Below are 13,932 nucleotides of genomic sequence, written 5' to 3' on the forward strand. Positions count from 1 at the left end.
TGAATGAAAAGCTGGTATTTCTAACTGAAGCTTCAGTGTTACATGCATGTGCATTATTGTGTCTTTAGGAATCAGAGCAACCAGACATCAAAATCTTACCACATACTACTGAAGAAGATGGATTTCTGGAACTAATATCAATCTCTGAATCTAGTACAACAGCTTCGAAACAAGCATGAGTGTAAATGAGCTAGAAAGTCAAAGCCTGTTCCTTTAAAAGAAGATGTGACACTGGTCTCTCTCTGATGAAATAGGGGGGAAAGTAGGTCTTTCCTCCATATTGTGTGTTTTGTGTTTTGGCACATTCTGGGGTCCTTAATTGTATGATAATTCATCTCCGAGCACTAATTTACCCCCTGCCAGTTGCTTTAAATGTTGGACCATTTTGTGAACCAGCACTCAGAATTAGAAATGAGCCCATGGCTCAAAGAAGTGTGTCTTCCAGCTAAGGAGCATATTTGTACCCATATTCTTCAGCCTTTTTTCAACATTAGGGCTTTGGGCATATGAGTGCCCATATGTGGTATTTTCTGATAGAAAGACATTGTTTTAATGTTTCATTATTTGCCACTTTTCCCAAAAGTTTAACAGCAAGCATAAAAGTAATGCTTTGGGTTCTCGTAGTAAGGCTTATTGCATTTGCTGTGAAAGAATTAGTCGTGATATTTAAAAACACTGGTACGCAAAAGGCAAAAATAGCAGGAAACATTGTGCAGCAAATGAGCTTTTTCTCCAGTGAAACGTACCGCGCACACATAATGATTCAAATCCGGTGCAGTGTGATGGTTTTGATGTGGCATGTTGGGTCTGCAATATGTCCCTCTCCAGCAATTCATATAATAACTACCTGCTGTTCGGATTCTTGGGCCCTGTCTGTCATGCGATTGGGGGACATTTAGGCTTATTTCGCCATTGCTTATTTAGCCACGGGAGGCCTATTAATTTCAGCAGGCCCTGTCCTCTCCAGGGGCGATCGCTACCCGCAGCACGCGCGTCCCATTGTTTAGATCCATTTACATCTGTGGTCAATGAATAATGACAGCTCCAACACAGCAAAACACATACTTGCACACAAATGCACAGGGACACGAAGAGACACGGGCTGAACACAGATTTCCCAAATGTAGGGCTAACAAAAGAGGACAATAAAATTTCCAGGATTGCTACGCTTTATCTGTAGAGAATTATGATGAAAGGCTGCATAATGCTAAGCGAGCTGTAACTTTCCTTTGTGATTCTCTGCCCTGTTAGAAATTCTGCGGGTACGGCTGTTATTTTGGCACCCTCCCAACCGTATTTGACCCATTAAATTAGGCACATTGGTTGATATGGTGCCATGCTAATGTTGAGGGTTTCTCTCCATCGGGTGCACAGACGCCTGGCACCCGGTATTTCACTCTGGCTGTGCAAAAGAGGCTGTGCCACTGCTACCACACATCATAGAATATTAACCCTTTTCTGTTCCCTGGCAAATGCACCAGATGGCACAGCACAATAACAGCTGTCAATTTCAAGGCAGTGCCTCTTTGGTGGATTTTTTCCCCCTTGCTCTTTGGGACGCTGGGAGGATTTTTTAAGACATAATAAGCGAACTGATGTGCTGTTTCAGATCGTAATGAATCAAATGTTACAGCGGAGCAAGAAGCGTGTTTCCTCACTGGGAAACCAAAGAGGTGTTACAGAGCGGGCGCAACAGTCAGCTGCAACACACACAAACACGTGCATAAACACAAACACACGCACAAACACACACACAAGCGGTGATGGAGCTGTGGAGGAGATCTTGCACATTGAAATGTACGGCACCAGGTTGAGGTTTCCCCTCCTTCCACCCGAGCGATCGTAGCAGTCATGAGATGAGGTCCCTGGTGCCCCCTCAGCTGCCACTCTAGTTAAATTAAAACTGAGGCCTCCAAATACATTCCTCATTGTGGGCCTAAAGCGCAGGAAAGTTGTATTTGGCCCAAGTGGCGGCTGGGGAATTGTCCCCCTAACCCAGTCCCATTCGCCTTATTTACATGATAAAAGCTGGAGTCAGGAAGAGCCACAGGCCCCGGGCTGCGGTGGGGTTTTTTTTATTTCTTTTTTCATTTATTCATGTCTTTACCAATATCACTTCTCCCTCATCAGAGGCGAGTGACAAAACGATAGCAGAAATGTAGATTTAGTTTTACACACTCCCTGGAAAACAGGACAGGGAATTGCCTCTGTGCCACGTGTCTCCACCTACACCTCGCCCTCCTGAGTGAGGAGGGAGAGTGCTTTTACATACGCAGCTCTTTCTGCCCCATCATTATAGCAGAGCTTTTCCAGTCATGTTTTGAATGGCGCCATTTCTCTTGTATTCTCAAGAGGGCCGCTTCAAGATTACAGGAGTATGAAAAGAGTAATATGGGTTTTTTAGTTCAGTCTCCTTTTCAGTTCAATCAACCGACTTTCTTCAGCTGGAGTTATGAAAGGCAGACACAAACTGTATAACTGTCACAGAGGTCATCTATCCCTCTCATGCTGTGCTTTGTAACTCAATTTCCCACCTGGCTTGAGCTGAGGGCGACACACAGAAGTCAATTCCAATAGCGACTCCCCAAAGTGCGTGTCCAATCGAGAACTCCGCAGTTTAACCTGAACGGACTTCATCAATCGCAGAGTTGAGGTAAATCAATTTCGAATTGACCTAAGTCCCGGCGCTCTCTCAGGTGACACTGCGTTGTCTATACGTGCCGGCTGTCCGTACCTGACTCTGCTAAACGAATCTGACTTAATGACATCACACTGGAGCGTATAACTACCGTGCTTGCCAGCCGTCCTCGCTCTCATTTCTTCTCGACGAGCCTTTTATGCCACAGGTTTCTGGGCCCGAGGCTAAGAGGAGAGAAGTGCAGTCAGCAGGAGGTAAAATCCATACACATCTCCTGAGATCTCATCACACTCATCAGTGTAAGAACTCATATAATCCCGCTAATGTCTGCGTGCCTGTCAATAGCGGCTCTCGCTGAGACAAAAGTGTCCTAATTAGAAAATGAAAGTGCAAACACACTTTGTCTGTCTGTGTGTGTGACGGAGGGAGAGTCGGGGAGAAACGGAGATGATGAAAAGCTAGTTAGGTGAGGAGAGCACTGGAACACACACATCATTGAATTTGCATGAGTCGATCGTCTATTTGTAATTTTCATAATTAGCAGTATACCTAGCACATCTACAAACGCCCTCTTCATATCCCCCCTGCCATTTCTCCCGAATGGTATCCTCCCCCTTAAAGATTAATTGAAGCTGGGATAAAACAAAATGGTTCCCAGGGGGTGGCCCACTGTTTGTTATTCATGTGGGTCTGAAAACAGCAACAGTAAATCCTCTAAGTTGTTGTTAAGCTGGGGATATTACCATATGTGTGCCATTTCCATAGACTGACAGCTCCCTCTGGATCAACTGGGGACTATTGATCTTGCAGCACTCCATTTCAAGTTAATTGTGCTTGAAATGAGGTCCACACTCCCAGGCATACCTTTGTTTGAAAGGTGGATATTCATTTTTATTTGGCAGGATGTTGATATCAAAGACACAGGATATATTCTATATTTAGTTTATGTTTATCCTACAGAAGCAGTTTCTCTTGCAGTGATTGGTCAAACAGTCAAACACTGATAATAGGCTGCAGAACGCGACGGCGCTCGGTTTTAGTCGTTCGTTTTTCTCCATTGTGATTGGGCAGGAATAATGCTCCTCCTACACTGATAAAGTAGGCAATGGGGAGAGGAGAACATCGTTTTCATCATGTACGCAGGGGAAAATATCAGTGTCAGATGCTCTTTTTGTGCAACAGAGAGGAAGTTTAAGTGAAAGTCATGACTCCTTCATGGAGAGGAGAGGATGAGAGGGTACATCTCTTATGCTTTGAGACAAAAACAAGCATTATTTGGACCATGGTCCCAATATTTTGTGCATTTATGAGGAGACATGTATGAGTTTATTAAGAATCACAGCTTTATTTCCCTTGAATGTGACCACGCATTTGTGTGCTCACAATTCCCCTTATTAACAGCTCTAATGAAACGTTGTTTTACATGAAAGAGTTTGATGCAGACAGTTATTTGTATGTAATTATATTCCTTTCAGCTGCAGTGTTTGAAGCAAGTGCCTGACCCGGGAGAAATTAATTGTATCCACTCACACAAAGAAGGCAGACTTTCCCACCAACTGGCCAATGCACAAGCAAACAAACACTTGAGCCAGTATTTCATCTACTCATTTGCTGCGATTATTCAAAGACAAAGCCTAAACAGCGAACCTTAAAAGCTACTTATGCAAGAGTTCTTAGGATTTTTGTTTATTACTCCTAATCAGAGAGAAATTGTCTGCCCTGCAAACTTGTGCCAGACTCACAGGAAGGTGAACTTTGCTGCTGGAAAACACTGAAACTTTCACAGCTTTGTGGCTACTGTATGTACAGTATAATCCCTGTCATGATTAAGTGCAAATCGGATTAGCATATGTGACATATGTGTGTTTTTACAGCTCCTTTTGACAGCCCGACAGGAACAGAGTGTGAGAGGTGAGACTTCCAAGGAATGAAGCAAAGTACAACCTCATTAAGACAAAAGAGAAAGCGGTGAGGTAAGCTCTGTTACGGCCCAAATACTGCCACTCTCACTGATTAAACCTCTCAGTCTCAACTGCATCATAATCCTGCCTGGAACTCATGAAGGCGGATTCTTTAGGAGGAAGGGAAAAAACATCCAGAGAGGATACCGAACGAGTGTCAGTCCCAATCTGGAGACCATCTTGGAATATTCCCATTGCTTGTTCCTCCGAGGCAAAGAGCACTTTCCTGGGATGAGAACGGGTGGAGATTCCATCTTCGCCAGTAATCACTCCCATACCAGTCTGATGTCCCTGTTTGCGATATCAGACCACAACAAATAAAAGGTGTGTAATGGAGGACATTAGAGGGGCCGGTGCACGGAGGCAGGATTTAATTTGCATGGCAGATTAGCCTTCTAGTCCCACTGTTGGGGCCTCAGCCTCGGGGGTAAAGTCACCCCTTTTCTCCTTTTCTCCATCTCTTTTATTCCTTTATTAATAGGATCTAGTCTCTTCAGATCCATTAAGTCAATTGAGCAGGCCCGTATATAATCTGATTTCAAATCCAGCATGAAAATGCTTAACCAGTGGCCCTGGCTTCATGCTGGCTTTCCTCTTCAGGCTGCTGGAAGGTCTTATGAGGGAGGCAGGACACAAGGAGACACGGAGTGAGGAGATATAAATCTGTGTCCCCAAGAAAAAGGAAAGTGTCCCTCCACAACTAAGCTTTTTAGAGACTGTAGGCATTTTCACCAAAAGGAGGAAATAGTGTAATGTAGCTACAGAGCTTCAGAGGGAGGAGGTCGGGGTGGATGGATGGGTCAAGGAAACTTTGGACTTTGCACCTAAATCTAACCAAACCTTAACCATAGCTGCATAAGGCCGAGAGCTGTTTTTTGATGTCGTTTTTTTGTTTGTTTGTTTGTATTTTTGCAGCAGTGATTTGTAACCATTTAGTTCGGCACAGACAAATGACATCGTCCTGCTGATGCACATAGACCAGAAAAGCCTTCTATTGTTAAATGAATTAAAGTTGGAGGCTTGCTTGAGTATTGTAAAATTAAATCTTATTGAATTATTGCTTTTTTTCTGCTGTCACTGCACGGTCAGTAAAATGTACTGCATGTGCATTTACAGACGGGCAAAGAATCCCTGAGTGTTGTGTACAAAATAAATACATGTTACATCTTCCGGGCTACCTATTTCCAAATCCCAGTGGAAGAGAGAGAGATTGAAAGAGAGAGAGAGAGAGAGAGAGAGAGAGAGAGAGAGAGAGAGAGAGAGAGAGAGTGAGAGAGACAGCACGGCTGGAGGCTTTTTGGTCTCTGCCCTCTGCGCACTGGCCTGACTGGGGCCAAGTTTCGCCTCAGTGCCCCGGCGAGCCTCGGCTTTACACAGGCACACAAATACACACACACACACACTCACAGCTGGGGTTACCAGTTATTAGACAGCAAGAGGAGAGAGCCAAGTACACACTTTCACAAAATCATGCATTCATAAATACATTTACACACCCCAAACTCTTCTCTCTACAACACGTAACTGAGTGACATGGAAGCGAGCGGCTTGACAGCTTGAAATGCTGCATTAAAGCTGCAGCGATTACAGATACGGAGGGCTTGTAATGAGCTGCAAGGGCTTTCTGTGTCAAGATGTTATTGAATATATGTATTTTATGAAAATAATTTTATTTCCAAAGCATATCTTTGATAACAAAACATGAAATATCTAATTTAAAATCATTTTGTTATTATTTATCCGTGCTGCCTCGTGTGAAATCATAATCTGCCAGGGTCTTCTGTACTGACTTTGAAAGTTTGCCTTAGATCTGCCAAATGCATGATATCCCTCACTGTAGGTGCATTATGAATCTTGTGATGTCAACCTTGAATTACATCTGTGCACCCCCCCAATACCTCCCACCCCAATCCATGTCTTATTAACATAGAAGGCAACAGCAGCAGCAACAATGTTTTGCTAACAGTTCATGCATTACTACTCAGGGGAGGGTTAGCACCATGCATCTCTGCATCTCAAACACACACACATGCTCCCCAGTGTGATTCAGTGTGAAAAAAAAAACAAAAAAAAAACACAACAGTGCTGATCAGAGCTGCTCAGCTCGCCTGCTCTGCACTCGGGGCCCCTGACAGAAGCAGTGATGTTTGAGATGCAGGGAGCCCTGAGTTTGTCCATCACTGATTAGTAAAAACTCCAACTCTTCCTGGCCAGCTGCAGCTGATGTGCGCGCCTGACACAAGCTTATTTTTACAATAAGACATAAGTGGACACACACAGCGGCACATGAAAACAAAGACACACGAGCACGCATGCATGAGACGCGTGCGCACGCAAACAAATGCTCCGCAGTGCGCAGGAGCTGTTGTTTAATTTGTAAAACACTGCTCGGCAAAGCTGGAGCAAAGCAGGCAATTAGAGGCTCTTCTTCCTGAGCACTTCACTGTATTCCTTTAACCTTTACACAATGATTTATGTCAGAGGATTTGTCACCTTCGCAGTGGGGCCTTCACACGCAGCTTTTCAAAACACACAATAGGGGAAAAGGAGGGGAAAAAACTTAAAATCCTCCTGTGAGGATTTTGGAACTTATATAACTCCCAATTATCAAAACTTCTTGCAGTCTTTGCAGGCCTCCCCTCTGTTTGTAAGACTCACAAAATATCTACAGTGCCACTGAAGAGTGTATAATGCCTGTGTGCCCACATGACTGGCGAAAACACTCCTGCTCTTTCTGCCCCGCTGAGTCCTGCTGCATAATGGGGGTCTTGAAGGCTCTGGGCTCAGAGCAGGCCTGCCTAACAAAGCCTTGGTGGCTTGCAGCAGACAGGAGAGTGTGTTTGCGAGCCGGTTGCCAAAAACTAATTTTCAGGAGGTTTTCTGTGGGATGCAGTGGCAGCAGCATGACAGTGTGAGGTTTAGATATCTTGGTGAGTGGGGAGGGCTCGGGTTGAGATATGTAGGTCTTTTGTGAAGGTCCAGAGAGTTGGTTCAAGAAGAGGAAGTTCACAAATTGGTTGAGAATAAATTTCAAAAGTAAGTTAGGTTTCTCTCTCTCTCTTTTATTTTTTTGTTTGCTTCATTGCAATTTGTACATTTCCACCTCTTCATTGGGCAGTTTTTGGAATTAATTTCAGATTAACCACACTGAGGAATCCACTTTCACCAGTCTGCCAGCTAGACTCGTATTTATTTCACTCACTCTGTATCCATCTCTGTGTCCCCTCGCCATTCACTTTCCTTTTTGCTCCACAGTAATGTACCTGTTTACCTGTTGGGTGGTCTTGAGCTGGGCTAAACTAAAGCCCCAGTCCCTGCAATGTAAGTGTAGAGTAGCTGCTAATCCGATTTCAGGAAACAGCCAAGCCCCCCGACCCTCCAAATCCCCCCACCCCCTCCTTGCCTTTCACCATTCCAGCTTACCCCTTCTCCTCGGAGAGCAAAGGAAATAAAAGAAAAACGACAGCGAAGGAGTTGGAGGGAGGAATATTTCAAGTAGTTTGGTTATTGGAGGATTTTTTTAGCAGGAACTAAAATACTTCAGGACTACACAACCATGGCTCTTACATGTATCTGGCCCTTTAAAAAGGTGTGACACTGAGGACATATTACCTGCTCACTGACTGGTCTCTCCTCTGAGTCCACTCTGCCCTCTCTGGGACGTTACCGAGGCCAAACATAAAGCAGTGTTTCATGGTGCGGGGGCTTATCTGGCCTCTGAAAGTATGTGAGACATGCCAGGAAACAAAGGAGCGTCTCTGCGCCCACTAGCAGGGTGAGCATATCCCTTTCACAGGCCACACATCTCCCTGGCCTTACTCATTTGACAGGCTCCTGGTGGTTTTCAGTGGAGAAGGTGTGCACCTGGAAAGGGATTGACCAGCGTGGCGTATGGACCGACGAGGCAGAAATCAGTATCAGTCTCCAACACATTAGTAGTCTACAGCATGTTAATAGTAAATATGTCATGCTTGTGGCGGAAACCTATTTATTTGAAGCTGCAGACATGGTTGATACTTTCTAAGCCAGTGTGCTTTGAGAAATTTCTAATTCTAATATCAAATATATTTTAGTGCACTTAACTGACCTTGGTCTTAAAATTACGGGTAAACTGAATTCCAACTCATAACAAACCATAAAGTCTACAGGTCGGGTAAAAAGTGGAGATTAATTATATGTAAAAGTTATTTCCTCATGACTTCTTATTTGTGGGAATGTCTTTTTCACTTATCAAAGGCAGCATTAAATAGTAGATATATTATATTTTTCTTGAATCCATAATGTGAAATTAACGATATAATAACAGAAACACTCATAGACCAGTATTTGCAGTAAAATATAAATAAAACATTCTGAAAAATGGCCACTTATGGACTGTTATATTATCAATGAACTGAGTTGCAAGGAGCATGTTAAGTTGCAAAACATCACATTTTCTGAGCCGAGCCTAGAATTTGTTTGGTAGTTAAAACCATATCCTACCTACAGAGTAGCAGAGGGGGGAAATAAGTGAAATGTACTGGAGCAAAAGAAAGGGCACATGCAGCGGTAATACTCAAGTGGTCAATGCATCATGTCATACAGAACTTCAGAGAACTGTATGAACTCTTTAACTTTCCAGAGAGGAGAGAATGCAAGATGATGGTGCAAATGCTTCCATGACCCACATGTACAGTGAGGAAAGAAGTGGGCCAGTGAGTGACAGAGGACGTGGAGGCTGAAGTCAGACTCTGCTCACCCTGAGGAAAGCATGGCCTCAACTGGCCAAACAGGAGCAGTGCAACCAACAGCACCTTCCAGCTTTCCCACTGTTTGGGATGGAGGATGAAAATCATGCAAATTATACAAACAATAAATATAAAAAAAATATAGCTGCATTTATTTCTCAAAACTCTCATTGCAACAAAGCAATGAAGAAAGCATTATATATGTGTATGTGTGTGTGTATATACGCATATAAATATCGAGCCAGACATGTTGCATTGTGGGGGTGCATAAAGCCAAACAAGGCAATGCCCCACTCCTGACATGAATACATCTGCTGTAGTATATCTGACATGGTGAAATCCCATAACACACACACACACATACACACACTGACACACACGGACGGGTGTTAGGGCAGCATTGTGTGTGACATGAGGGGATCGGTGTCACTGTGTCACAGCTGATCCCTGGTGTACTGTCAGACAGCAGAGACCCTCAGGGCCCTCCTTTACAGCCGAGAATACAACAGTCCATACGGCATCTGTCGTACCCACTGAAACGCAAGCGACCGCGTGTGTCTCTGTGTGTTTTTTTACATGCATGCCTCTGTGGGCACATTTGTGTGCGCATGCATGTGTGTGTTGGGGCGTGCACTTCTGATTATGCCTATTGAATCATCTTGTTGCAACGCTGTATTTCACTAAAATGCTTCTCCCAGACCCTACACCCACCCTGCACTTTTTCCCCTGCTCACCCCAGCCTGCCAGCCACCTGCCATTGTGGCTGCCTACCTGATTAGCCCCATTCTCCCGAGCTCCTCATGTGTTTATTTGTCCCATCTTTAACAACAAGTCACTCTGGTTGCAGCCACTGATGACCCCGGCGTAGCACTCCTGCCACAGTAGGATTGCTCCATAAACGGTGAGTAAAGACTGAGTGTCTGGGGGTTAAAAGGCTCCACTGTCACAAACAAAGGTAAGTAACAGTGACTAGGCTGTGATTGTAGTAGGGCTTCTGTTCCTCCTGATACGACTGTTTCCTCAGGTTCCTTTTAGGGAGAGTGAGCTTTTATTGCGTGATTCAGAGAGTTACCCACTGCTCAAAAATCAATAATTTGCTTTCTCTATATAGGCTAGAGTGAGATTTGAACGCCATAGAGGTGAAAGAGAAATAGTTTATTTTGTTCCCTGAGTGTTTGTTTTGGTGTGTTTTGTGTGTTCCTGCACAACTTTGGTGTCTCAAATGTGTTTTCAGTCATGCTTAGTCTGGCGATGGCAAGGTCCACATCAAAATATCTTGACAACTATTGGTTATGTTTCCTTCAGGTAGAATCACAATAAGGTGATCCCTTAATTTTTGATTACTGTCACCAGGTCTAAAACAATACTTGGCTTAAAATTTATGACATCGGTTCAATGAGTGCTCGTTAGCAAATGTTAGTATGTCAGCATGGCTTCAGACTCCAAACAAAATCCGATTTGTCATCTTACTTAAGTTGACTTGAGTTGAGAGGCGCTACAATGCCTTGGCATATATGAGTGAAAGGGCATAAAAGTAAATGAATATTGTGTGGTTCATTTATTAAATCAGCAACATTTTAAAGCCTACTCGTGAAACAATGCCAACAATGGCTGACCACTTATGTGTTTAACTACTGTGTCTTTATAAGGGCGACTGTGAAAAAGTGCTGATCTAACACTTCTATAGTTGCTGTGAAGAGAAGCCTCTTGAGATGGCACCAAGGAGCTCGCTCCGCTCCCGGGGTAGACACAGGCAGAATGCTCCAGATTAACTGGTTTTCTTAATGTCTCCTCTCTGGCGAAGTTTCTTTCAGGGGGCTGAGAGGCGAACAGGACCCCGGTGAAAGCCTTGCTCCCCATTAGTGGCGGTAAATGGCTCTTCTGTGAGCAACCGGTTAAAGCAGGGTGGGATAAAGGGCCTCTCCACACACATCTTCAGCCAGATTAGAGAGGTGACTCTTGTCTCGAGGATGTAAATGTTTATACGCGCACAGGGGAGCACTCTACCGTAGGAACCTCAGCAGTATCACCATTACGTTTATCATCGGGAATTCACAAGGCTCTGGTCGTCAGCAGTGAAACAGCTCATAATAACGCATTTCATTTTGCATTCAGTCTCCTCGCATAAAGCCATTTTTATTTTTTAGTTTAAGATACACCTTAAAATGTTATTATAATCACTGCTTTAGTATTAGATATAAAGGAAATTACTTTAAAGTACTGGTGTTTGACCTTAAAAACTATTTGACAATATTTTTTGGAAAACAAGACTGGAAAAATTAAAGGCTTGTGAATAAAATTAAATAAAAGAGTCTTGATAGTTTTAGATTTATAGTTTCTCCTACTTTAATATTTTTGATCTTTATGATCTTTTCCATTTAATGTAAAAAAAAAACAACATTCAGCTGCACAAGTTGCCAAACTATTGCAATACATTTTTTCGCTCCCAGTTTCTCAACTCAAACTCTTCCTTACTTCTTGGGGGGGGGCTGCACCTAATCGCAGGCTCATTGCTTCCTTGCCAGCTACCAGCCCCTGATTGCATTTCAGCCGAGAAGTAAATACTACATGCTCAGTTACCAGGTGAAATCAAGCAGGCAGATGTGTCTGCAGCCTCAGTAGACACTCGCTGGACCCTGCTTCTGTCTACCTGTGCCACAGAGTTTCTAGCCAAGTCAGCTGATCCATGTTGCTGAGTAGGTGTGTGTGTGTGTGTGTGTGTGTGTGTGTGTGTGTGTGTGTGTGTGTGTGTGTGTGTGTGTGAGTGTGTGTGAGAGAGAGAGAGAGAGAGAGGAGAGAGAGAGAGAGAGAGAGAGAGAGAGACTGTAAAGGTAGGAATAATGTAGTTAACTTTTTAAGAAATAAACATGGAATACGGATCCAAGGCAATGAATTTAGAAGATTCATGAGGCCAAAATTTATGTGACCTCCCTTTAATCAATAAAATAATAAGTCAAAGTGACACTGATACTTCTGCCCACACTCTGCAGAATCCATCGGGCCTGTTTGTTATGAAGAGTGTACAAAGGAGGAGAGCAGCAGAGGTATGTTTGCCAGAGAAGGGGTGAGAATACAATAGCCCTCCTTCCAAGGGTCTGTAACCGTAGACTCTAATAAAGTCACTGCCTGCAAATAAAGAGCCACAGCGCAGCTCACGTTACAACAACAAGGACGCCATTATACAACTCGTCTCTGTTTTGAAGCACACCAGCAAATGTTAGGGAGCAACAAACAGAGCACAATGCAAACGATCTAATATTGATGATCCAGTAATCCTATTATTCTCATCTGTAGAACAGCTGATAATGGATTTGTATTATTGATGCCACTGTCTCGTGTTGGATACTTTCATGTAACATTGTGTGGGGTTCTTCCTTCACTCCTTTGGAGACGGTGTCTTTGTGTGAGTCATGCAGCAAAAGCTGGTTCCTGGTCGTGACTGTGGGAACTTTTACACCCACATGGTGTCGGATCTGAATCTAGGACCCTAATCTGTGCTCTTTTAACCTTCACCCACACTCACACAAATAGTTTGGAGAGTGTAAATTAAAGGTAAATTAACTAAACTGCTAATTCACATGTCTTTGGATTATTGGCATTTATATTTTTGACTTTTAACATTTTTGAAAGCAGTAAAAGATCAGACTGTAGGAGACTGACTCAATGATTGGTTCATCTCCTCTGTAACAACCTGTCAGTGGACTGTTGAGAAATGGATGAATATACTACCAATGATGAATGCAGCAGCATAAAATGTTGAATTTAATGAAAAGTTGAAATTTTAAATACATGTTGATACTTTAACCTGCAGCATATTTTAACTTTGAACAAATTATTAAAACGGGTAATATAGTTGCTCTTATACCGGATTATATGCATATAAATGAATTAACAGACTTGTCTGACTAGTGAGATTGACTGGAATTTCCTTTAAAATGAAAACTTTCCCTCATTTGTCTGTATTGTGTCAATAGTTGCATCCAGCCAAAGTTTGAGGGACCCTCTCTTTGCAAATTTCAGGCCTCCCCGTTGCTAAAGGTTGTGACCCCACTTTTTATTTTTCCCGGGGCTGCTGGGTTAATGAAGTAACAACAAACCGGGCCTGCGGCTAATTTGGAGTGGCACTTCCTGGCCCCTCCTGTCTCCACGAAGACGTATTTCATTTTCTCTTATCTCTGCCTCGGTCATGTGGCTTTCCGCATGGACGCCCATGTCTCCCCCAGTTGCACGACTAATGGAAACTTCGTTAATGTCATTAATCTGCAGACCAGGACATGAACCAAACACGTTTAACCTTTCTGGGCAGGCCTCTGCCACTGAAGCTGTAGTGACTGTCCACACACTCTGTACTTGCGGCTCAGTGTGACGTGTAACGATATGAGATTCTCCTGTCCAGATCAATTTACGCCACTTGTGCGACTAACATGGGACTAAGAGCCATGATAGCAAAGCCTTACACAAAATAAATGTTCCAAAATGTTTCTTAATTGTCTTGCTAATACCACAGTTTCACCAGGAAAAATGCTTTGTGGGGCTTTCTGAGAAGATTCCTGCATCTCTCGGTTTACACTGAATATCCATCTCTTCTAATCAGCCTCACTTGAGT

Source organism: Chelmon rostratus, chromosome 11, assembly GCF_017976325.1.
Source record: "Chelmon rostratus isolate fCheRos1 chromosome 11, fCheRos1.pri, whole genome shotgun sequence".
Classification (NCBI taxonomy): domain Eukaryota; kingdom Metazoa; phylum Chordata; class Actinopteri; order Chaetodontiformes; family Chaetodontidae; genus Chelmon; species Chelmon rostratus.